Below are 24,858 nucleotides of genomic sequence, written 5' to 3'. Positions count from 1 at the left end.
AATATTGAAAAAAAAAAAAGAACAACCACTATGAAATGATCAAGCATGTATATGTGAGATGTTCAGAGCTGGACTGGGACAAAAAAGAAAACAGCCCTGGCATTTTGAGCCAGAGAGGCCCATCACATACAATCAAAATGCCACCCATCTGCGCATGCCCTTAAACATGTTCACCAACTCCTTAAAGCTCAAAAGTTATATATAGGAAATAATGACATATGACAAATTACATTTTTTTAAAATGTAATTTATTATTATATTAATAATTACAATCCACACTGGAAGTCCATCTTGTGTGTGCCTGTGTGTTTTGACGCTAACAGTTAATGTTGATTAACAAAATAATAAAATCAATGCATCAGAAACCCTACAATTTTTTTTACGTATAAGTCAACAGTGAAACATCAAAACAAGAAAGATTTTATATGGTCAATCAAATACACTTAATTAAAAAATGCGACGTATTTATTTGGGCCTGAACTACAAAAAAAAAAAAAGTTTTTCCTAAGTTGTACACTGGTTTGATTATGTATAAATATCATTATAATTATATTGTATAAATATTATTGTAATAAATAAATAAATCATCATACACACTAGCCACTATATGCTCACAAAAAGCACCAAATTAAATTATTTTATTTCTATTCTTTGAGTTCAAAATTGGAAAAAAGGGGTCACACTTTTTAAAGGTTATTGTTAAGCCTAATTTATACTTCTGCGTCAAGTGACCGGCGTAACCCACGGCGCAGGCAACGCGCGTGGCTGTGCATTTATACTTCTGCGCGCTGTCTCTGTCGGTCTGCATTAACACTTCCGAAACGCTAGTTGGCAGTGAGGTGTAAATGTTCCTCTGTGTCGAGTTTCTTCTCTGCTTTTTTGCTTTTCCTGAACACTTCCGGGATGTACAAGTGGCCCAAACTCGCTCATTTTGAGGCAGGAACCGGCGGACGTGCAGCAACTTTAACTATGAGGTAAACACAAAACAAAACTTTCCATCCGGAGCTCCTTCACGGTACTCCACACTTATAAACAATCGCTCGCGCCATTCGCGCGGCTCTCGGTCCCGCCCAGGCTCGTCAGCGCTACCAAGCCGACCAATCACAGAGCTTACGCTACGCGTCGTTGCGACGTGTAGTTACAATTTTTGAGAGGTGCACGTCAGTGACGGCGATTGCCACGGCGAAGGGCTATGCGTCAGCGCCGTAGCATACGCCGGCGTTTGACGCAGAAGTATAAATCAGCCTTTATTAAGAAACAAATAACTATGATTTTTGAATCTTATAAATCGCAGATTATTAATAGTTTTGGTACTTGTTGTGCTATGTATGATACTTATAAAATTCTATTGAACAGCCAATATCTTAATAATAGGCTACTAGTGAGAATTGGTACTCAAACTAAAATGTTACCAGAAAAAAAAAAAAAAAAGAAATAATAAAATAAATAAAAAAATAGTTTTTGGATTATTAGTTGGATATTGGATTTTTGTGATGCTTATCTTGATATGTGTGAAATCTTAATATTCACACATAGCATGAACTATGTGTATTGTTATTTTTTATTTCTGCTGTATGTAAAACAAAAATATAATAATAATAATAATAATAATAATGATGATAATGATGATGATGATGATGATAATAATAATAATAATAATAATAATAATAATAATAATAATAATACATGTTTTGAAACCTCCTTACTATAAATTCAAAGCAACAAGAAGAAAGTATTACATCCAAAAATACATATTCAACTTTAGGATATAGTTAAAGCCTTTGGCAACATCAACATAAAATAATATATATAAATGAGAGAAAAAAAAAACTGCTGTACATTTTTCAGCAAGGTAATAAAATATTTTCTCAAAAATCTTTACATATATTTGCATACTGTCGTAGAAAGCTATAGAGGAGAAAATAAACTTGTGTGTGTGTGTGTTTGTGTGTGTGTGTGTGTGATTAACCGTAACTAGTCTGAGTGATTGTCAGTACACAACAGTTTTTCTCCTTTGAAGTGTCCAGTGCTGGCAGGAAATCACACTGAGAGTTTTGGAAGAAAACAATTGAATCTTCCTTTAAAAAAAGCAATTAATGATGGTTTCATCAAATGCCTAAAGGTCAACAATTGATTGAATCCCGCTGTTATCATTTAGCAGTGATAAGAAAAAAATCCCACCAGACAGCTTTCAGTATCTCTGCAGGTTTGTGATCCTGTATGACTTCACATGACCTTTATATATGAATCATTTCTAGGTAGAAAATAGTGGAACGTAAACCATTTGAGGTTGTGCGGAGTTCATGACTTTGATTTGATCTTCCAACGGAAAATATATTATCAAGAATTTGCTGCCTGTATGTACATGCTACTTTATTTTCCCTTTGAGTAATAATCCACCTTCTTTTTTAACCAGTCAAATGTATTTTTATTATTTGAGTCCACGGTAACTGAAAGAAAGAATTACCATTAAGACGTCTAAAAGGCATAAAGGATTATGTGATTATTTCCATCATCTGTTTGAGTAGCGCTGAAGGATATCCTATTTCTAATATAGCTTAAAAGAAGATTTGGGATCAGAGAGAGCAGACTGTAGTCTCAATTATTCATGATATCCTAATATCAGTCTAAGAATGTGCTTTGTAAAAACTTGAATACAGTCAGTTTTGGACTTTCTGTAAATATATATTTTGCTAATTTGTGCCTTCCAGAATCATATAATACCTTGTAAAACTCATTCATATTTAAATGTGCACTATTTGCGTAGGTTGTAATAAATACAGACTTTTTTTAAATGGCTAATTTGCTTTTAGCTAATGATAAGAGTACTTTCATGGTGTTATTTTACTCACAAATGTCGAGAGTGCATTATGTAAATAATGCCATATACTTTTAGCTGTTTAATGCATTGAACATTATGCAAATCTATTATTTATGTATTATCGTGTATATATTTTCTCCAACAATCAGCAAATAAAATGTATATATTAAATATAGTAAATGTCAATAGTAAGTATTTCTTTCTTGGACTGCACATTATTTTTATGTTTGTGATGGTAAACTGAAGAAAGTTTTATGAACACTATGGTACTTAAATAAATATAAATCAATCAATAAATATATAAATAAAAAAATCATACACACTAGCCACTATATACTCACAAAAAGCACCAAATTAATTAATTTTTTACTAAAATACTGTATAAAATATAACTTAAAGCTAGATTTCACTTTTAATGAACAATACATTGAACCATAAAATACCTCAGAAAACTCATTCATATTTAAATATGAACTACTGTAATAACATAGATTGTAATTAATCCAGAATTTTAAAAATCGCTAATTTGATGACGATAAGAGTACTTTTATGATGTTATTCTACTCACAAATGTTGAGAGTGCATTATATAAAGGTAAATAAACTGTTTATTGTTTAAACAGTTTATTGCATTGAACATTATGCAAATCTATTACTTATGTATTATTATGTACACATTTTATTCAACAATCAGTAAATAAAATGTATATATTAAATATAGTAAATGTATAGGACAGTATTTCTTTCTTGGACCGCACATTATTTTTATAATACATACTGTTTGTGATGCTAAACTGAAGAAAGTTTTATGAACACCATGTAACTTACCATGTAAAATAAAATAAAATAAAACAAAATAAAATAAAATAAAATAAAATAAAATAAAATAAAATAAATAAATAAACAATCATACACACATGCCAATATTTGTACTCACAAAAAGCACCAAATTAGAATTTTTAAGTAAAATACTAATATAAAATATTTAGATTTTATTTTTGCAAGTTAACATTAGAGTTCACTTTTGAATAAAAATAAATTTATTAATAAACTATTTTTTTTCATATTTTGACACATTATGGTTTGATAAAATGTTTTTTAGAACTATAGTAGTTTTCTTATTTTTTATATACAGTGAATTCCAAAAGCTGTGCTTATACTTCAACTAGAGAAGAAGATGACAGTGATGATGCTTTTAGCCAAAAGCGGCCAGATGGATGAACAAAGTGATTCATCATCATTATTATTTCTTAGAAATGCTATATTTAAGCATTACCTTCAATGAATGAGGAACAAATGGGCCTTCTTATCCCAGAGACCATTTGCATTTGCATAAAAGGAGCTCTTTTCACTGATCTGCAAAGTTAGCTGGATTTGAGCGTCAATTTATAGCCACTCACAAATGAATCCAGCAATCATTCATCAAGCCTGCGAGATCAATTGATCTTTCCCAAAGACATAAACTAAATGAAATGATTGCTTAGCAGAATAGGGCTTAATTGACAAATCCCATGTCACAGTAACATCAAGCAGTGCTAGATGCGCTTTATTTTTGTTGTGCTGTTTCGAGAATAAAGATCTGTTTGATAACAAAAGCGTCTCAATGTCATTGAGACTAAATGTCTTCCCGTTGCAATAAACATGTGCAACCTTGCCCCGCATCTCATTTCATCTGGATGTTTACCAGTGATGTGATGTGATGCTGTTAATGCACACTCAACCAGGCTGTTCCACTCACAAAAAGCACTCTGTCAAAATGAGGATGGCTATGAGAAGACCGATGGCCTTCACATTTGCCAAGCGCACCATTAAGGAAATGTTTAGACCCATAAACAAAATGACATAACGGGCGGCTATAGCCCTTAACAATGCCATAAGGGGAAGGTTATGGCTTTTGCCTGCACTCAAAAGCCGAGTTTTTAGCCCACAGCCTGTAAATCTACCCGTGTCACTGGGGATTGTGACTTTCATCAGTTCCTGTCACCCTGAAAGCGTGCAACGTGACGTCATTTTTTTTTCTTGTGTGGCTTTGTGATTTATGAGGACGAGGGAGCGCAGCCAATGGCCTGTCTCTACATCAGTCATGTCAGTGTTACCAAAATACAATTCAGTCAGAGTTAGTGTGGTGTCGGCCTCAGACTGAATGGCCAAAAACTGTTCATAACTGCATGCAAACTGGCATCCACGTTCTCCATCTGGCAAGGTTTGGCATGGTTTATTAGTTTGCTTGGAAACAAAGTTGTGTTTGTTTTAGTTTTTTTTAATTATCAGGTTGACACAATGAGAGTGAAAGAGCAAGAAATATTCACTAGAATTATCAAATTTTGCTAGACAAAGAGTAATTCTTCTGAGATCCAGAGTGTTAATATTGGCACCGTAATATTGGCACCCTTGGTAAATATAAGCAAATAAGGCTGGGTGAATTTGCTTTATTGTTTAACCTTTTGATATTTTGTTCAAAATGTAAATATAAAGTAGTTATTATTTAATTATGATGCTTGAGTTAGTAACTAACCACTGTAAAACCCAACTGTCAACTATATCAAATGAAAGTGAGTGTAGTTAACGCAAAATTAGCAAAAAGTTAAATCATTTGAAAATAATTTTGAACTCAGTGTTGAAGTTAATGAGTTAATTAAATACTTCATTATTTTAACTTAAATGGAGTAAATTCACAGTACTCATATAAATTAGTTTTTTTTTTTTTTTTTTTTAACTCAAATGGTTTGTAGCAATCGGTTTCCTTAACTGCGGACCCGGTACAGGGTCCGTGATGTCATCAACTTGTCACAGATTGGCCAGGCTCTTCCACCAATTTAACACAATGCCCATCATCACCTGAATTTTAATCATGCACAGCTGCATCTCATCACCATGAGACTATATAATCACACACCTCACACCACTCTTTGTCCGGGCTCGTTCATACGAAGCGGACTGATTACGAATACTCCCCACGTATTCAGTAGCAGTGAGCGATCCTCCAGAAACTTACCTGTTCTCTGTTTTGTCTCCAGTTTGTCCAGTCAGCCCCGTATTCCAGTTGGAGGTGTGTGTTTCCTCGTAGTAATCTCCGTAACTCATCTGGTGGGTGCTCCATCGTTTTGTCTCATCCCCTACTCATCTGGTGTGGATATTCGGTCAGCATCTATATCATCATCCATACGGAAAGGAAGACGGATAGTTACATCCCCTTCATCTCAACTACCGGAATCCTGCATATCCTTATATTGCTCTGCTGTGAAAATAAAAGCTTATATTTTCTACTCACCCTGTTTGTCCGTCCGTTTCCTAACAGAAGCCCGGACCTTTAAAGTTAACAGCATGAGCAATCCCGATCCAATTCAGGAGCTGGTAGTCGCGATGAAGAGAGTTTTATCGCCAGCTGCACCACTTCCTGATCCACCACCAGCACCGCGCACTTCTTCGGCTTCCCCCAGCGCATCCAGTCCTATGGCTCGACCAGCGCCCTACTCTGGCGGGGAGGGGGAGTGCAACGGATTCCTATTACAATGTTCCCTTGTATTTACTATGCAACCTGAGTTATATCCCACAGATCGATCTAAAATTGCTTTCATCATTTCACTTCTCTCTGGATCTGCTCTCCGGTGGGCTGAAACCATCTGGAATCAAGCTGGGCCGGTAACTAATTCCATTCAAGCCTTCACCACATATTTCAAAGAGGTTTTTGGTTGCTCTGATGGAGAAGTAGCAGCTGGAGAACAACTTTACCATCTGAAACAAGGAACTATGTCCACACAGGACTATGCCCTTCGGTTCCGTACTCTAGCTGCTGCCAGCGGATGGAATGAGCGTTCTCTTCTCACCACTTACCGGCTCGGTTTAGAGCCCAAACTTCGTCTACAGCTAGCAGCTCTAGATGATAATATGGGTTTGGAAAAATTTATCCAACTGTCCCTTCGATGTTCTGATCGTATCAACTCTTATCAACATAACCCAGAGCACTTACCTCAAGCACTCCTCCGTCCATCTGAGTCCACAATCCCTCCAGAACCAGAACCCATGATAATTGAAGCTGGTAGACTCACGGCCGCTGAGCGACAGAGGAGGCTGACCCGGGGTCTGTGTCTGTACTGTGGTGCCGGAGGACATGTTAAATTGGACTGTCCTCTCCGTCCCATGCGCCCCTCGGTGAGTGTATTCAGTTTTGATATTGAGAAGATGAATCCTCTCACTACCAAGGTACTGTTAACTACCCACTCTTCTTCTGTTTCAGCCACCGCCCTTATCGACTCCGGGTCAGCTGGGAATTTCATCTCACACTCCCTCTGTCGCCAGCTCCACCTCCGCACTGAAGCCTCGACGCACATCTACCAGATTCAACCCATAACCAATAATATCAAGTCACAGGCACGTATTCACCGTAAATGTGAACCCGTTAATCTCCAAATTGGGTGGTTGCATAAGGAAGACATACAATTTCTGGTTTTGGAGGGAGCCACCATGGATATCATCCTAGGACGACCGTGGCTGGTGAAGCATGACCCCATCCTCTCTTGGGGCACAGGAGAGATAAGGAGATGGGGTGAAGGATGTACACCAGGCTGTTTCCCCGATCTTCCTGTACATATTCAAAACCCCCTATCTGTCTATGTCACGTCAGTTGAAAGCCCCATTGAGTCACGATCCGTCCACATTCCTGATATCTACACTCCGTACAAGGACGTGTTTTGCCCGAAAAAAGCTTCCCAGCTACCTCCACATCGGTCATGGGACTGTGCCATAGATCTGGTTCCAGATGCCCCCATGCCCAAAGGTAGAATCTATCCACTGTCGCTTCCGGAAACCAAGGCCATGGAAGAGTATATTCAGGAGGCTCTGCATCAGGGGTATATCCGTCCTTCCACATCACCCGCAGCATCCAGTTTCTTCTTTGTGACTAAGAAAGATGGAGGGCTGCGGCCGTGCATCGATTATAGAGTTCTCAACCAAGGTACAGTCAAGTTCCGATATCCCCTTCCTCTCGTTCCTGCGGCCCTCGAGCAACTTCGATCTGCCAAGATCTTCACAAAGTTGGACCTCCGCAGCGCATATAACCTGGTGAGGATACGGAGGGGTGATGAATGGAAAACCGGGTTTGTGACCCCTACTGGCCACTACGAATATCGGGTCATGCCGTACGGTCTGGTCAACGCCCCTTCCGTATTCCAAAACTTCATCCATGAAGTCCTCCGAGAGTTCCTTCATCTCTTCGTCATTGTATACATAGATGATATCTTGATTTACTCCAGAAATGAGGTCGAACATCGCCACCACGTAGAGAAGGTACTGCAAACCCTCAGGAAACACCAACTGTACCTCAAAGCTGAGAAATGTTCATTTCATCTACCCTCTGTTCAGTTTCTGGGATACGTCATAGATAAAAGAGGGGTTCGTATGGACGAGGGGAAGGTCACTGCCGTTGTCTCCTGGCCAGAACCCACAACCGTCAAAGAACTCCAACGATTCCTCGGCTTTGCAAACTTCTATCGACGATTTATTCATAACTACAGTCTTGTCACCGCCCCACTCACCAACCTTCTCAAAAATAAACCCAAGAAATTATCCTGGCCTTCTGAAGCCGCCGCAGCCTTCCGAAATCTCAAAGAAGCCTTTACTCGAGCTCCACTCCTGACTCACCCTGACCCAGATTTGCCTTTTATAGTAGAAGTAGATGCCTCCACCACTGGAGTGGGAGCCATCTTATCTCAGTTCCACGGTACTCCCAAGTTACTCCATCCATGTGCCTATTTCTCCAGGAAACTCAGTCCGGCGGAGAAGAATTATGACATCGGGAATCGAGAACTACTAGCCATCAAGCTCGCCCTGGAGGAGTGGCGACATTGGTTGGAGGGTGCTAAACATCCTTTCCAGGTAATCACAGACCATAAAAATTTGCAATATCTCAAAGATGCTAAACGACTCTGTCCCCGCCAGGCCCGTTGGTCATTGTTCTTCTCCAGATTCCATTTCTCCATAACCTATCGACCTGGCTCAAAAAATATCCAAGCAGACGCACTATCCAGAATGCATGATCATCAAGAAACCATCGAAACCCCGGCCAAGATTCTTCCAGATCATATAGATGTCTGTCCCATCAGATGGTCTGCTCCTCCAGCCGTCGCCACTCCTGAAATCAGTGCTCCGCCGGGCTGCCCCCCAAATCGACAGTTTGTCCCTAATAATCAACGGGTAGATCTCATCCACTCCACTCATACCTCTCTGGGCACTGGGCATCCTGGGGTCAACAATACCCTCTCGCTGCTATCCCAACGCTTCTGGTGGCCGAGCATGGCAAGAGATGTAAGAAGGTATGTGCTAGGTTGTAAGGAATGTGCCATGTCGAAAAGTCCACGCCATCTACCTGCAGGCAAGCTCCACCCTTTGCCCATCCCGAATCGTCCCTGGTCACACCTAGGGGTAGACTTCATGACGGATCTTCCCTCATCTGACGGTAATACCTGCATTCTGGTTATCGTAGATCGATTCTCAAAATTCTGTCGTTTGATTCCCTTGAAAGGTCTTCCCACAGCCCTAGAGACAGCTGAAAGTCTCTTTAACCATGTCTTTCGATGTTTTGGTTTACCAGAAGATATAGTCTCGGATCGAGGTCCTCAGTTCATCTCCAGACTATGGAAAGCCTTCTTCCGACTCCTAGGTGTGACCGTCAGCCTCTCGTCTGGCTATCACCCACAAACCAACGGCCAGACGGAGAGGAAGATTCAAGAAGTGGGACGATTTCTCAGGACTTTCTGTCACGATCGCCAAAATTCCTGGAACCAGTTTCTGGGCTGGGCGGAATACGCCCAAAATTCACTGCGGCAACCCACCACAGGACTCACGCCATTCCAGTGTATTCTGGGATTTCAACCTCCACTTTTCCCCTGGAATGACGAACCGTCTGATGTACCCGCAGTGGATCACTGGTTTCGGGAGAGCGAGAGGGTCTGGGACGAGGCCCATCACCATCTCCAGAGGGCAGTCCGAAGAACCAAGGAGGTGTCAGACAGGAGAAGGATTGAAGGTCACGTCTACAACCCGGGACAGAAGGTCTGGCTGTCCACCAGAGACATACGCCTGCGACTGCCCTCCAAAAAACTTAGTCCCAGATTCATTGGTCCCTTCACCATCCTGGAACAAGTCAACCCTGTCACCTACAAATTACAACTACCACCACAGTACAGGATCCATCCCACATTTCACGTGTCACTCCTTAAACCCTATCACGAACCTCTGATTCCCTCCACAGAGCCTGGCCACGAAGAGGAAACCCCTCCACCACTGATGCCAGAAGACTCCATTTACTCTGTCAAGGAGATTCTACAGTCCCGGCGTCGTGGTGGTCAGTTAGAATATCTCGTTGACTGGGAAGGATATGGACCAGAGGAAAGATCGTGGGTCTCCAGATCAGACATCTTAGATCCCTCACTGATGGAAGATTTCCACTCCAATCACCCTGAGTGTCCGGCACCTCGTGGACGAGGTAGACCACCACGGCGTCGGATTATTAGGCCCTCAGGAGCGGGCCCTGGGGAGGGGGGTAATGTCACAGATTGGCCAGGCTCTTCCACCAATTTAACACAATGCCCATCATCACCTGAATTTTAATCATGCACAGCTGCATCTCATCACCATGAGACTATATAATCACACACCTCACACCACTCTTTGTCCGGGCTCGTTCATACGAAGCGGACTGATTACGAATACTCCCCACGTATTCAGTAGCAGTGAGCGATCCTCCAGAAACTTACCTGTTCTCTGTTTTGTCTCCAGTTTGTCCAGTCAGCCCCGTATTCCAGTTGGAGGTGTGTGTTTCCTCGTAGTAATCTCCGTAACTCATCTGGTGGGTGCTCCATCGTTCTGTCTCATCCCCTACTCATCTGGTGTGGATATTCGGTCAGCATCTATATCATCATCCATACGGAAAGGAAGACGGATAGTTACATCGTTAAATAGTTACATTTAAACAATACATTTATGATCTATAAGCAGCCCCAGATAGCACAGACAGCTGTCATCTCTTACCTTATGCTGTGCCCTTCAGGGCCATTCTCCTCTGTTTTTGAGGTGATGTGCATAAGCAATCCTTTTATATGTCTGATGTGGTCCAAACACAGTGAATTATGTTTGATCAAACAAAAGAATAGTGAAATATGCAAACAAGGATCGGTCTCTGTGGCTTGTACGACACCTCTCATCAGTTGGGATGCAATAACTTTTGCATAGATTATGGTGGAGACATTTTTTTTTCCTATGATTACAGACATGTGCAGGAACCAACTAAATTAATTACAGCACGCTAGACCATACAGAACCTAAAAGGTACACTTTCAAATTTGAGTTTCTAAAAAAAAAATACAAAAAGCGCCTTTTTAAAAAAAAAATTTAGGTGTTTATTATAACACAGACGACATATACAGTTATTTTAAACACTTTCAATAATGTTTTATGAAAATTCAAAGGGTTTTCTTTAAAATGATACCAATTTTTTGCATTTACACCTCTGCATGTGGATTTGGGAAGCTTTTAAATTTGGGTAGGCAAAATCCAGGCGGAAATCCCCAAATAGCAGCAGAGTTTAAGTGGTTAAACTGTTTGACTTGCATTAACTTACTGGGTTTTACAGTACTCAGTTAAAGTTCTCTTTATTTATTGGGTTTTACTGTGCTCAGATTGCTTCATTTACTCAAATGGATTAATTTCACAGTACTCATTAGGATTCGTTTTTGAACTTTGCAATCGGTTTTCTTAAACGGGTTGAGTTACCTTAACTTTTTGGGTTTTACAGTGTACCTAACTAAAGTCTGCAGCTCTCCAGTTGGGATTCTTGGTGATTTGTTAGCCACTTGGACCATCATCCTGGGCATAGGGATGAGTTCTTCTGAATAAAAATCAATATAAAAAGGTTTTGATCTTTGTGCTATCTCATATTTATAGCCTGGTGGAACAGGAGGAAATGTTTGAACAATTTCCTAAACCTGGTCACCAAGGTGTACTAAAATAATTTATTAGTACAAACTCAGCACACCTGAAGAAGCAATAGTAGGAAAAAAGTCATAATCTAAAAATGTGAATCAAAAGCAAAAATTATCCTGAAGATTTCGATTTATTGACCTTCATTAAGGTCTGTTGAAGGTCAAGAGACAGAGGAATTGCACATTATTCTATGATGTTTGCAGTTGGTATTTTTTACAATTGTAACATTTAACATTTTTACTGGGCAGCACGGTGGCTCAGTGGTTACCATTGTCGCCTCACAGCAAGAAGGTTGCTTGTTCGAGTCCCGGCATGTCCGTTCAAAGTTTGCATGTTCTCCCTGTGTTTGTGTGGGTTTCCCCTGGTTGCTCTGGTTTACCCCACAAGTCCAAATACATGCACTATAGATGCATTGGGTAAGCTAAATTATCCACAGGGTATTTATCCTGGTCCTCCAGGTTAGGGGTTGAGTGTTGGGCTAACGACTCGCCTCGTAAAAAAATAGATGTTATGAAACAACAACATGGTGTGGCTTAATATCAACTAGCAGTCAGTAAGTAAGTAAGTTGGCCGTAGTGTATGAGTGTGTGTGAGTGAGTGTATGGGTGTTTCCCAATACTAGGTTGCGGCTGGAAGGTCATCCACTGTGTAAAACATAAACTGAAATGTTGGTGTTCATTACGCTGTAGCGAAACCTGATAAATCAGGGAATAAGCCGAATGAAAATCAATGAATGAATGAACATTTTTACTGAACATTCTGTCATAATATATTAAATGTCCAAAATAAATAAACAAATATAAAATAAACAAAAAATAAAAAATAAATAAATAAATACAAGTAAATAGAATGAATTCTAAGATGTTTTTTTATCTGAAGTTTTACATTTTACTTTATCTAAAGTTATAAAAAACAAGTAAAAAAAAAAGGTTATAAAGAAAATAATGTATTTATAATCAAAACAGATATTCACTGCACAGTAAAAGCAAATACAGTAGGTGTAAAAAAAGTGTAAAAGTATATTAAAGTATGTTTATTAAACAAACCAAAAGAAAAATATGTTCATTTTACATGACGTCTTAACTAAACTATGTTAACTAAAACCCAAAATATATACAAATTAACCAAGAAAAAGAGTTTTAAAAAGTTGTTCCATGTACTCACATAATTGTAGTTTGGTAAAAATCCTCCGTTAATTTTTAGACCGGTCTTGTAACATCTTATTCAAAGGAAAATAAAGCGACTAATTAAGAAAGAGAAAAAAAGTACAATGATTAAGGGATTATACAGATTAATTTTAAAAGGGCAGCAAAGATGCTGAGGCAATGATCAGGAGATCCTGTGTTGATTCATTCCCACAGTATGCAATATGGGGAGAAGTATATTGGAAAGGTTTGACTTGCCTTACTTCAGCAATAGATTCAGACGCCAGACGGCGAATCAATAATGATGTTCTCAATTACAGGAACAGTGAGAGCCCCAAATGAACGCTCTAACGAGTTACTTAAGCCTTGCACGGGTCACAAAATGAGAGAAAGAGAGAAAGAAAAGATGGTGTGAAGAAATAGAAAGACTTCGCTCATCATAAATAGATCAGCCTGCTATTTGAAACTGGTGGTTTGTTAGGTGCAATTATCATTATTCATCAGCTGTCAAAGTTCAATGCAGTTGCCTTGTCAAGGTCAGTTTTGCTCGTATTGCATCCTCGAGTTTGCATGTATGAAATGTATGTTGGGATAATCTGTAGCAAATAGTGTTAAAGTTTTTGATGTTCATGGAAGACCACCAAAACAAACTTTTTTGTACCGTTAATTATTTGCACAGATTAATTGTTCACCAAATCAATAACAATATGCGCTAGCAAAACAAACATTGTAAATTTTGATTTCACACAGACTTTAAAAAAAGAAGAAAAAGAAAGAAGTATCCATCAAGATGTTATGCTGTTCACATCTAGGTATATTGATTGCTACAAGCTCCAACGCACATATTTTCTTCAGATAATAGAGGAGCCATCACATAGACCATGTCTAAATGGGGAAAGAGTCACTAGGAAATAGATTGCTTGCCATTTACTCACATAGCGAAATGACAGTCTTATTGACAACTTCGTGCTCAAAACAATAACTAGAAACACAGACAAATAAAACCTGTGTCTGAAAAACAACTTCTCAGAGCGAAAAAACCTGTCTGTTACGCAAAAACAACAACAATGTTGTTTTCAAGTTTGGATAATACACAAATATCAAGCATACGGTGAAGCTTATTGTATTTGTGTCAGTATCAAGCGGTTGGTATTTTGCTCATGTGCATGATATGATGATTTCAGTTGTTTCACTGCTTTATTATTTGACCAAAAGAATTCAAAATCATTTATCACATAATAGAAAATATAATAAACAATGATATTTTATTAATTAAATATCACAATTATCATTAATACCAGTATACAACACCCCTGTGACAGGATACCATGCAACCCCTGATTTGATTTCATTTGATTAAATATGATGCATTGGATGTATTGTACTGTAAGTGTATATTGTTTTTTTTTATTGTTAAATTTGTTATAACTTCCTGCCCATTGACTACAGATGCAAATTAGCTTTATAGCTAACTCAGGCACAACATGTCAAGTTGTACATTGTCCCTGTATAAATAAATAAAATACAAATCAAATATGCGCTTTTAATTATTTATACATTTGTTTTGTTTGTTTGTTTTTGGTCTTTGGTTTTAAATCTAAGAGCTGTGTTGGAATTGACTTCCATAGCATTTTTGTCACTACTATGTTAATGGCTGCTTTTTTACAGCATTCTTCAAAATATCTTGTTTTGCCTTTAATAAAAAGAAGACTTTTCTTGAACTCTGCCTTTAAAAGTAAAGTACACTGTTAGCAATTTGTGTACATTACACAGTATTTAGCTGTAATATGAACTGATATTTTCTAGAAGACAGTTACTGTATTTTAAAGTAACACTGTGAAAATTACTGCATATTTTTGGATGGGAGACCACATGGCAAAAACTACAGTAGGTTGCTGTTGAAAGGGATGTTAGTGAGGCCAGTAGGGGGCACACAACCTATGCCCTGTGTGTGTCCTAACGCCCCAGTAAGCTGAAGTGGATACTATACTGCCAGTGAGCGCCGTCTTGCGGATGAGGCATAAATCGAGGTCCTGACTCTCTGTGGTCATTAAAAATTGCATGGCACTTATCGTAAAGAGTAGGGGTAGGACCCCAGTGTTCTGGCCAAATTCTCACCATCGGCCTCTACCCATCATGGCCTTTTAATCATCCTATCCGCCAAATAGGCTTTATCGCCGCCTCTCCACTCCACCTATAGCTGCAATTGTCCTGTGGCTGCCACTGGTGGTGGTAAGGAGAAATTACATTTACAGCACCATTGACTGTAGCTTGCTTTATATGTATTTTTAATATATTATTTTGTAAAATATAAAGTAATTTTAACAATGAAACTTTAAAACCTACAGTAAAATACAGTTCATATCACAATTAAATACTGTGTAATTTGCAAAAATCATTATCCGTGCATACACAATAATTGTGCTTTATAAATACACATTACATTTTAGAGTAAAAATATACATACAATTCTGTAAATACATAAAGAGCAAGAAAATTGGTGCTGTATATGTAAATTAAGTATTTTTGCTGTAATGGATTTACAGTAAGTTACTGATTCTACAGGAAATTTTTGACAGTGTAGCTTAGAACAATCTAAATTGTTGTTTTTATTTATTTTTTTTATTATCAATTTGTTTATTTACAACTGATTAAATGTTTAGGGTCTATTTTAACGATCTAGGCACAAAGACTAAAGCATGAAAGGGCTTGTCCGAATCCACTTTTCCTATTTTAGGACGGAAAAATACACTTTATTATTATTTTTTTTACTTTCTCTGCGGAGCATATTGCAGTGCATTTTAGGATTGCTTAGCCATAAAATGTGTCCAAAAGAAGCTGTCTGCCTCAAGAGCATGTCTTTGATGCCTTAAAATACTTTTTTTTCATAGACAAGCACAGTAAATTTTGGAACAGAATATTTGAGTTTGAACATGGATGGTCATAGAAGGATATGACTGCCCATCACTTCCTTTCCCATAGAAGCACTTATTTGTTTCCTTATGTGAAAATCCCTGCTTTCCGAGTCAGAGCGAGGTGAGAGACTCTGACAGCTTCAGCCGTCTTGTCAGTGAATCAGGTGGAGAGGGTCAGTGTGCTTATGCACCCGTCAGACTGTCAGCTTTACAGTGGGCTGAGGCTGCCAGAAACATGAGGCCACTGCAGCACTCATTTCATCACTTCACATTGACAATAAAAACTCTTGTGCTTTGCAAACAGCACATTATAAATGATACCAGATGCTCAGCTGCAGCATGATATTCATTAAGAAAGACATTTTTTTTTCCCGAAGCAACATACAGGAGCTTCAACATACACTAATTTCCTTAATTTGTCTTTTGGTCATTTTTTTGTCACGTTCTTCTGGAAAATGCTGCAATTTCAAAGTGTAATATGATACGTCGTGAATTCATATTTAGCAAAAATAGTGCTATTCAAGTTTAGCCAAAGTCAGCTTTATTGTCAGTTCAACCACATGTACAGGACATCGAAACTGCATTACTCTCAGACCCTAGGAAAAGAAGGAAAAAACAAAAAGTTTCAAAAGAATTTAAAAAAGAAATTACAATAAATACAATTACACATATAATTTAATCTAAAAGTATAGGTAAAAATAGGAATTTTTAAACAATACAATAACACTTAAGGGCACATGGCAAGGAGTGCAAACCAGAGTTGTGCAGATGCATAAAGGTATATAGTGCAGTAATTATAAATAATTATAGTTAATTAATAAATTTTTTTGCTTGATTTTACAATAAATGTTGTTTCTAATGATTGACATTAACATTGCTTTTTTTAAAATTATATTATATTATTTTGTGAGCCACAGCCATATCACCATGCAACCCAAGACCGGTTACTCACTGAAGCTAAGAAGGGCTGAGCCTGGTCAGTACCTAAATTAGGAGATCACATGGGAAAACTAGGTTTCTGTTGGAAGTGGTGTTAGATGACTTCTAGTTTATCATGGGAGTAGGTAGGCACACTTGAAGTAAGCTCCTGAGCATTTTGTCTTTCAATATATCTGGCTGGTTGCTTGAATCTTTAAATACACTTGGTGGTTTCTTTTTTGTATCACTTCTCAAATGGTTATAGTTTGAAAGCATTTGTGGCATTTGAAAGAAAAGGGTGTTAGTGAGGTCAGCAGGAAGTGTGAGTCCTAATGCCCCAGTAAATTGAAGGGGACACCATACTGTCAGTGGATGCGGTCTTTTGAATGAGACATAAAACCGAGGTCCTAACTCTCTGTGGTCATTATAAATACCATGGCACTTCTCTTAAAAAGTAGGAGTGTAACCATATACTGTATAGCTGATGTGTTGTGAGCGCACTGGTGCCATTGTCCTGTGGCTGCCGTCATATCATCTAAGTGGATGCTGCACACTGGTGGTGGTGTGGAGAGACCCCCCTCATGATTGTGAAGCACTTTGGGTGTATGGCCATACATGATAAATGCACTAAATAATACACATTACGTTACATTTTTCTGTTAAAAATAGTTTAAATGTGATTTTAAAATGAATTAAATGTCATCTATGCACCAAATCTTTATTTATTTAGTTTGTGTTTAACTTATTGTCAACATTGAGTTTCTTTTTGTAATAAGCAAAATCTAGTGTGATATAAGAGTACTTTCAAGAGAAATCAGACATAATTTCCATCCGTTTTATTGTATGGACTTAGGTGGTATTGTACTATGGATGTTTTTAAATTTAAATAACACGCAAAATAATATAAATCTGTCAACACTGCAAAAAATGCTTTTCTTGCTTAGATTTTTTGTCTTGTTTCTAGTCTAAATATCTAAAATTTCTTATATCAAGAAGCATTTTTTAGACAAGCAAAACATATTGCCTTGTTTTGAGAAATATTATGCTATTATTAAGTCAGTTTTTCCGTAAAACAAGCAAAATAATCTGCCAATGGGGTAAGCAAATTAATCTTGTTTTTTTCTTTTGACGTACGATTATTTTATTTTATTTTAGTTTATTAATCTAAGTAAGAAAAGCATTTTTGCAGTGAACAATGCAGTTGTGTTCCCCGTGCAATTTTGCGAAAAACACTTTATGTATGATATTAAATTATTGACCTCATTATGATAGTGTCAACAAATATACAACAATAAAACAATCTGTTAATTGACTTTCCCATATTTTATTAATTGGTGTTTTCTGCTTATTTGAGTTATTCAATTTTCTGTTACTTTACAGATTTCACAGAAGAAGATGAGAACTATAGATGCATGGATGATAACAGTTTATTGTAAAGGATGGCAGGAATGCAATCAAAGCTCAACAGAGATTTGTTGCAGGTTGGATAATGATGACCAGATGAACCAGGGGAGATATGGTAGCCAGGCACACAGATAGACGAACTCTGGGACATTGACAACAAAAAGAGGAGGGACCAGGAGTAACCACACTAGGATGGAAAGACGCAGACACTGGAGAACATACGAGAGAGGTAAGTAAACTTTATATAGTTAATCACACTGACCACAAGAAGAATGCAGTCCTTCATGTGGCAACAAGGCCAGATGCTGGATGGAGCATGGTACTGGTTTTTATGAGGCTGAGGTGATGACTGGTGATGACATGCAGATGTCTAATCAAAATTCAGGTGACTGTAGGCTGTTTCTCAATATGCGTTCTTGGTAATGCTTTCTTTTACAAACCGCAAAGTACCTACACATACGTTCTTTATACTTATACGATACATACAGAAAAGTACACAGTTATTTCACTGTACTTACGCGGTACTTTGCAAGTCGTTAAAGAAAGCACTACCACGTTCTTCAGCTATCTTGTGTCCTTGTGTTCTCATGTAACATCATTATCAACTGCCAAAGCTCAGTTTCAAAACTTAGGACCGCAAGAACGGAGGACGCGTTAAAACTTTGCGGGTGTGTTCTTGGTATCGAGGATGCACTGATGCAGACTTGAGTACTGAACTAACTCTTGAAGTCACAGAAATTATTGCGACTGAATAAAGGAGGTGGAAAGTGCAGGATTTTATATAGATTTATTATTAAAGTTTAGAGATATAACTTATTTATCTCATGAGTTTTCCTGAATGAGAATGTGAAAGTAAACATTACCATAAAAATCTTTATAAAGGTATAAACACACTAAGGGTGCTTATTTGCTGAAATTTGTATTAAAGTTAGTTTTATTATTATGTATTCAGTCTTTATGGATAGTACATATTGTGAAAAGGGGAAAAACAATAAATTATTGTATGAATGTTGTAATTTTTTAATTATTTTTCATTAAAAACGTATGAAGGTCATGTGACCATCAGGAAGAACCAGGGAAGAACGCATGAATCTCATTTCTCAGAGCATATATTCTGTGTTCTCGCTATCTCCTGAATTTGTTCTTCCGAGGTGACCTGGCAAGATCGCTTTCCACAAGAGCGCAAGTTCATTCTTGAAATTGAGAAACAGCCTGTGAGTGGGGAGAACCTGGTCTGGCTGTGACAATATCATTCTTGTATGCTATATTGCTTTAAACTACTAAAAAAGTTATTAAAAGTCAGTTTGTAAAACTGTGTGTGGAGTTAATTTATCTCCTTCAAAAATTGATGGAGCTAGGATCATGGGCCCATAATATGAGCTGAATAAACGGATGCGAAGTAAATAAACAGAAACGTGTAAAGCACAAGCTGAAGGCAGCAGTTCATTAATGAATTTTTTACAGTGTACAGAAGACTTATTAGCACGTACATGAACGATGACTTGAAAAACAAAAATAGTTGAATTGCCAAACCCAATGTAACCCAACTGATATAATTTATGTGCTGTGTCTTCATTACCTCCATGCAGTACTTGAAATTTCCATGGTTGGTTTTCAACATGTTTCATATGAGATTTAATGAGGAGTTGTTATCTAATTACTTTTAGACAGTTTTGGTGTACATGAAAAATCTATCATGGCAGTCTTGATGTGTCATATGACATGCAAAGGCCATCATTTTTAATTATTTATTCATTCTTGTTCAGATGTACCAGATCAATTAGGAATTCACTGTATTCAGAGCGTGTTCAGAATCAATTAATATGTATACTTTTTGTGTCTGTTGATATAATTGTGATCAAACACCATTTCTTTTGGTCATTATCTGATTTGCATATTGTCTTTAGGGAATTTGGTACAGAAATGATAAAGATAGATTATGTAAATAACAATGCTAGCAGCACATGCCTTTTTTCTTAGTAAATTCTCTCCTTTATTGGGTCCTTATGTCTTTGATGTTCCTTGATTACCGCTATGGGCTATATGGATTTACTAACAGCTTGTGCAACACAAACCATTATTTGATGTTAAACAATGAGTGTCAGGATTTAGGCATAACATTAACACAGAAATGCCTTGCATTTGTTGAAGTTTCTCTTTCAGTCACACAATTTACTAATGCAGTCATTCTCGATAATGCTCCCGTTGTACCACCAGTACTGCAGACATTAAATGTCTCCTTAATTTAATCAAACACATCTTATTCCTGTCATCACATCCCTTAAAAAATTTTTGGTATACTTCAAGTTCATTTTATTAAGTATACTTAAAGAACCCCTATTACGGGTTGTTGAAAATGACTTTCCATGCAGTGTTCAACACAGCTTTAAGTAAAGGAAAACATTCAGCTGATGTTTAAATCTAAAAGTGCACCCTTTTTAGTAAGAGATTGGACTCAGAGTCATTTAAATGATTTGTTGTTTGTCTGGATCTTTGGCCTGTTTGTACCAGCATCAACGCGAGAAATACCAAATACAAAATACTGGATCCGGTAAAACGTGAACGCACCTTTCCATTTAAACACTAGCAGAGTGCTGGTGTGTGTAGGACTGATCATGACTGAAGATGAGTGAACATTAATGAGTGATTCATATAATGATCAACTCTGCAGCATAGAGAATAAGTCTTCCGTTTGTTAAAGGAATTAACAGAAAAGACTATTGATGTATGGGACTTTGTCAGAACTTGACAGGAACTTTATCAGTACACAGTTTAAATGGACCAGTTTCTTCCTAAATTTCACAATTAAGTAAGTACAATTAAAATGGTTGCCTCCTTGTTTTCTTTGGCTTACAAAATATCAATAGTATTTGGATGCAGCCTTTATGATGCAAGCTGAGACTGCATCTCTCAGCGATGCAATGTCAGACTCAGTGCACTCAATGGAGTGAGTGACGTCACTGTGATGGGTAGGGTTAGGGGTGTGGTTAAGTGAGCGCATTAAAAAGCATTGGATGCAGCTTAGATTGCACTGCACCGAGTCTGCAGCCAGACCCCTCTCAAAAATATATATATATGTATTTCTGTTTTGTTACTTGTAACTGCTCCATGGGGCTTGTACTGTATCTGGTTAACTCTTTATATTCATATATCGCATCTAAAGCCACGTTAAAAAAATACAGTTCGTGCCGTTCTTTTTTTTAAAAACTAATTTAAATGAGTTTGTGATTAGTGTAGTCACAAACGAGTAACATAAGACAGTCCAGTGATGCCATTTTGAAAATGTTTAATAACAACTTAACTAAACTATATTGCATGGTCAAAAAAACTGTCTTGCTTTCATCTTCATGAAACAACTTCTCCCTTCCCGAAAGTGACATCAGCATATACTCTATATTAAAAATTAAATTACTTTTAGTAAAATATTTTCAAGTTTTGCCTTTCACAATATTGTTAATTAAACATAAATAAAACAATGAACTTATTGCTTATAATTAGGAGCAAAACTAGACCCATGTCCTAGACCATATCCTTACCAGATATATTACAAACTTTCTGGCAGGTGTGTTGAGGCAAGTTGGAAAACTCAGCATGACATCAGCCCTACAGAACCGAGTTTGGACACCCCTATTCTAGACATACACTGTATCAGCCTAGAAATTAGTAATTTTTCGTTTACTATCTGAATTAGTTCACAATTTAAATCCAGTGTAATCTAAAGTCTTTGGTTATTTTTGTCTTCTAATCTAATTTAAGGGTAAATGCTAATGTACTCTAATTTAATGGTCTATGGCAAGCTAAAGGTGCTTCTGCCAGACCCAGAGATCAGCTGAATGGATTAAAAAAGTGTAAAATTCAACTTTAGTTGACTTGTTAAATGAGCCTATTAAAAAAAAAAAAAGATGGAGAGGAGTTATTTTTTTAAAATAACAATAAGTAAATGAATACAACAAAAATTGGATCAGCCGCAGATTACTCTAGCAGCTAATCTCCTGAAACTAAACTGTAGTGCTTCCATGAAACCTGTTTAAAACACACACTGTTTTAGAATTTGGTTTGAAACAAGTTCTGAGGTCAAAACGATGGCAATTAATCAAGATGAATTCTCAGAAGAACCACTTATAATAATGCCAATTACGTGGACTGTGGGCATATTGACAGTAGTTCTACATTCTGTATGTGTGTGATTAGTATAAAGAGCAGCACTCTTGGTTGTTCTTCTCAGGTCACTGAGTGACAGATGAGTTTAATCTAAGGGGCCGGCCCAGCTGCTGAATATTGATGGGGGCAGAGAACTAGTTAACCTTTCTGAAAGCAACATGATTCCAATTTTTGCGGTGCCTGTGTGTGTATACGAGTGTGCTTGACTGTTTGACATCTAAACTGAAGATGTCATAGATTAGCCGTTTAACCATTGATTTGTGTATTGGGTTTTTAACAGTGCTGACATTTGGATGATGCATGATGCAGTCAAAAATATTCTATATCAACTTGCAGAACCTATTTTTGCCAAGCACAGCATGTTTCTGGATCAGCAGCAATCAACGTCCAATCAGATTTGAAGAACAAGTTTGCGGTTTATGTCATGTTTAGACTTACAATCAGGGTTTGGTGCTTCTACATCTTTGTTATTCACATATTTCCACCGATTTAATAAAAAACATACAGTTGGAGGTAGGGATTAGGTTTACATTTGTACATGAGTGATGTTCCTGTATCAACAATATATGACAGTGTCTTTCCCACTCTGAACTTGAATTATTTATTCCAAATTTTGTCTGACAATGATTTATATATTTATAGTTTAAAAAAAAGGCACTAAACTTTCTCTTTCCTGTAACTATCTATCTCCATCATCTCATTTCCCAGCTCCCCCCTGTGTCACATCTTTCAGCAAACAAATCTTTATTGAAAATCAGATTCTCTTAGCAGAGAGCTTGTAACAAAAGCTAAGAGCCTGTTTAATAATGTAGGTGGTGACCTGTGTGTTATTGGAGACAGTATGATTGGATATTACATTCAGCGGAGGAAATGTCAGGATCTGGGCTTTCTCTGAGAGGTGTATGACCTCGGTTATTAGCAACAGCTGCTCTGAAAACCACAAATGTCACTGGCTGGGGAGCTGGAGAGCTGGGCCGCGGAGAGGAACGGTTAAGAAGGCTCAGCAGATGCAGCACCAGCGATCACAGACACGCCACAACTGACCTGTGTTAATGAGAGGTCGTGAGGAGAGGAGGCCACTGGGCACTGACGTTTTCCAAGGCTGATGCTGTGTCCCAATTCTCTTACTTATACGACATCCTAAAAGTACACCATTGGCTTAAAAGTACATAGATGACATGTCTTTTATTCCATCATTCCATAGTCCTCACCTGAGGCGAGTTTTGCTAGTTAGAGTACACAATTAAGCATAAACATACATACAGTGCTCAACATATGAGTACACACCTCACAAATCTTTTATTTATAATAATATTTTTATAGGGAGCTTTACAATATTATATTTTGTGCATATACATTAGATTAGTCAGTATTGTAGTCACATCTGGAGCTTATCTAACAAAATAACTTATTACAATGGTCCAAAATTAGTACACACAAATTTATGTTATGGGAAATATATAAAAAAAAATAGTGTTGTAATTTTGAACGGTGGCGCAGTGGGTAGCACGTTCGCCTCACAGCAAGAAGGTCCCTGGTTTGAGCCTCGGCTGGGTCAGTTGGTGATTCTCTGTGCAAGTTCTCACCATGTTTACGTGGGTTTCCTCCGTGTGCTCTGATTTCCCCCACAAGTACAAAGACATGCGGTATGGGTGAATTGGGTAGGCTAAATTGTCTGTAGTGTATGAGTGTGTATGCATGTCTCCCAGGGATGGGTTGCAGCTGGCAGGGCATCTGCTGCGTAAAATATATGCTGAAATAAGTTGGCGGTTCTTTCCGCTGTGGCGACCCCAGATTATCAATGGGACTTAGCCGAAAAGAAAATGAATGAATGAATTAATAAGTTTTGTATGAATTCAAAGGCATTATCTTTTTATTTTTAAAGATTTTCAGTGACTTAAATATTATTTTAACAAATATATCAGTTTTTTTTATAAATCACTTTTGTTAAAATGTTCAAAACATCTTACCCATATTCACTGAGAAATTAATAAAATGATTAATTTTCAAATCTCATTTATGTTGAGCACTGTATGCTGTGTCCACATTTTATTTTTTTAGGTTTGGCAGGATGAGGGTAGGATAAAATGTGCTTTCATGTGTTTTAAGGGTGCTTTCACACCTACACTTTTGTTTCGGAACCTGTCTCGTTTGCCCAGTTAGCGCGGTTCGCTTGGCATATGTGAAACCACCAATCGCTCTCGGATCCGCGCCAAATCAATCGCTCCGAGATCGCTTGAATGAGGTGGTCTCACCTCGATTGAAATGAACTCTAGAGCGAATCGATTGCGGTGAGAAAAAAAACGATCCGAGCGTGGTTATTTCACTGTGTTTTATGGATATGTTATAGGCATACGGCTATATGAAGAGAGAATTATGAGTAGGGCGGAAAGTTTCGCGAGTCTCTGGATGCCCGCAAACAAGTGATAATCTCCTGTTAATCTCGCGTCTCTCTTCCGGTCCTCAAATAGGCTACATCGCGCACCCTTCTCACCCACCGCATCTCTCCATCACTC

At 37.7% G+C, this 24,858-nt stretch overlaps 1 long non-coding RNA gene across 1 annotated transcript in view; it reads left to right on the top strand.

Moving 5' to 3' along the window:
• Nucleotides 1-22,069, top strand: part of LOC141376172 (uncharacterized) — a 136,466-nt gene extending 114,397 nt beyond the window's left edge. The window contains exon 3 of the long non-coding RNA XR_012385548.1: nt 18,259-22,069. This is a non-coding gene — a long non-coding RNA (uncharacterized lncRNA). The remainder of the gene's footprint in view (nt 1-18,258) is intronic.
• The last annotated feature ends 2,789 nt before the right edge of the window (nt 22,070-24,858 follow it).

This window comes from Danio rerio, chromosome 9, assembly GCF_049306965.1.
Source record: "Danio rerio strain Tuebingen ecotype United States chromosome 9, GRCz12tu, whole genome shotgun sequence".
NCBI classification, from domain to species: Eukaryota; Metazoa; Chordata; class Actinopteri; order Cypriniformes; family Danionidae; genus Danio; species Danio rerio.
The sequence above is the reverse complement of the archived record's forward strand: the minus strand, read 5'-3'. Positions and strand labels throughout refer to the sequence as shown.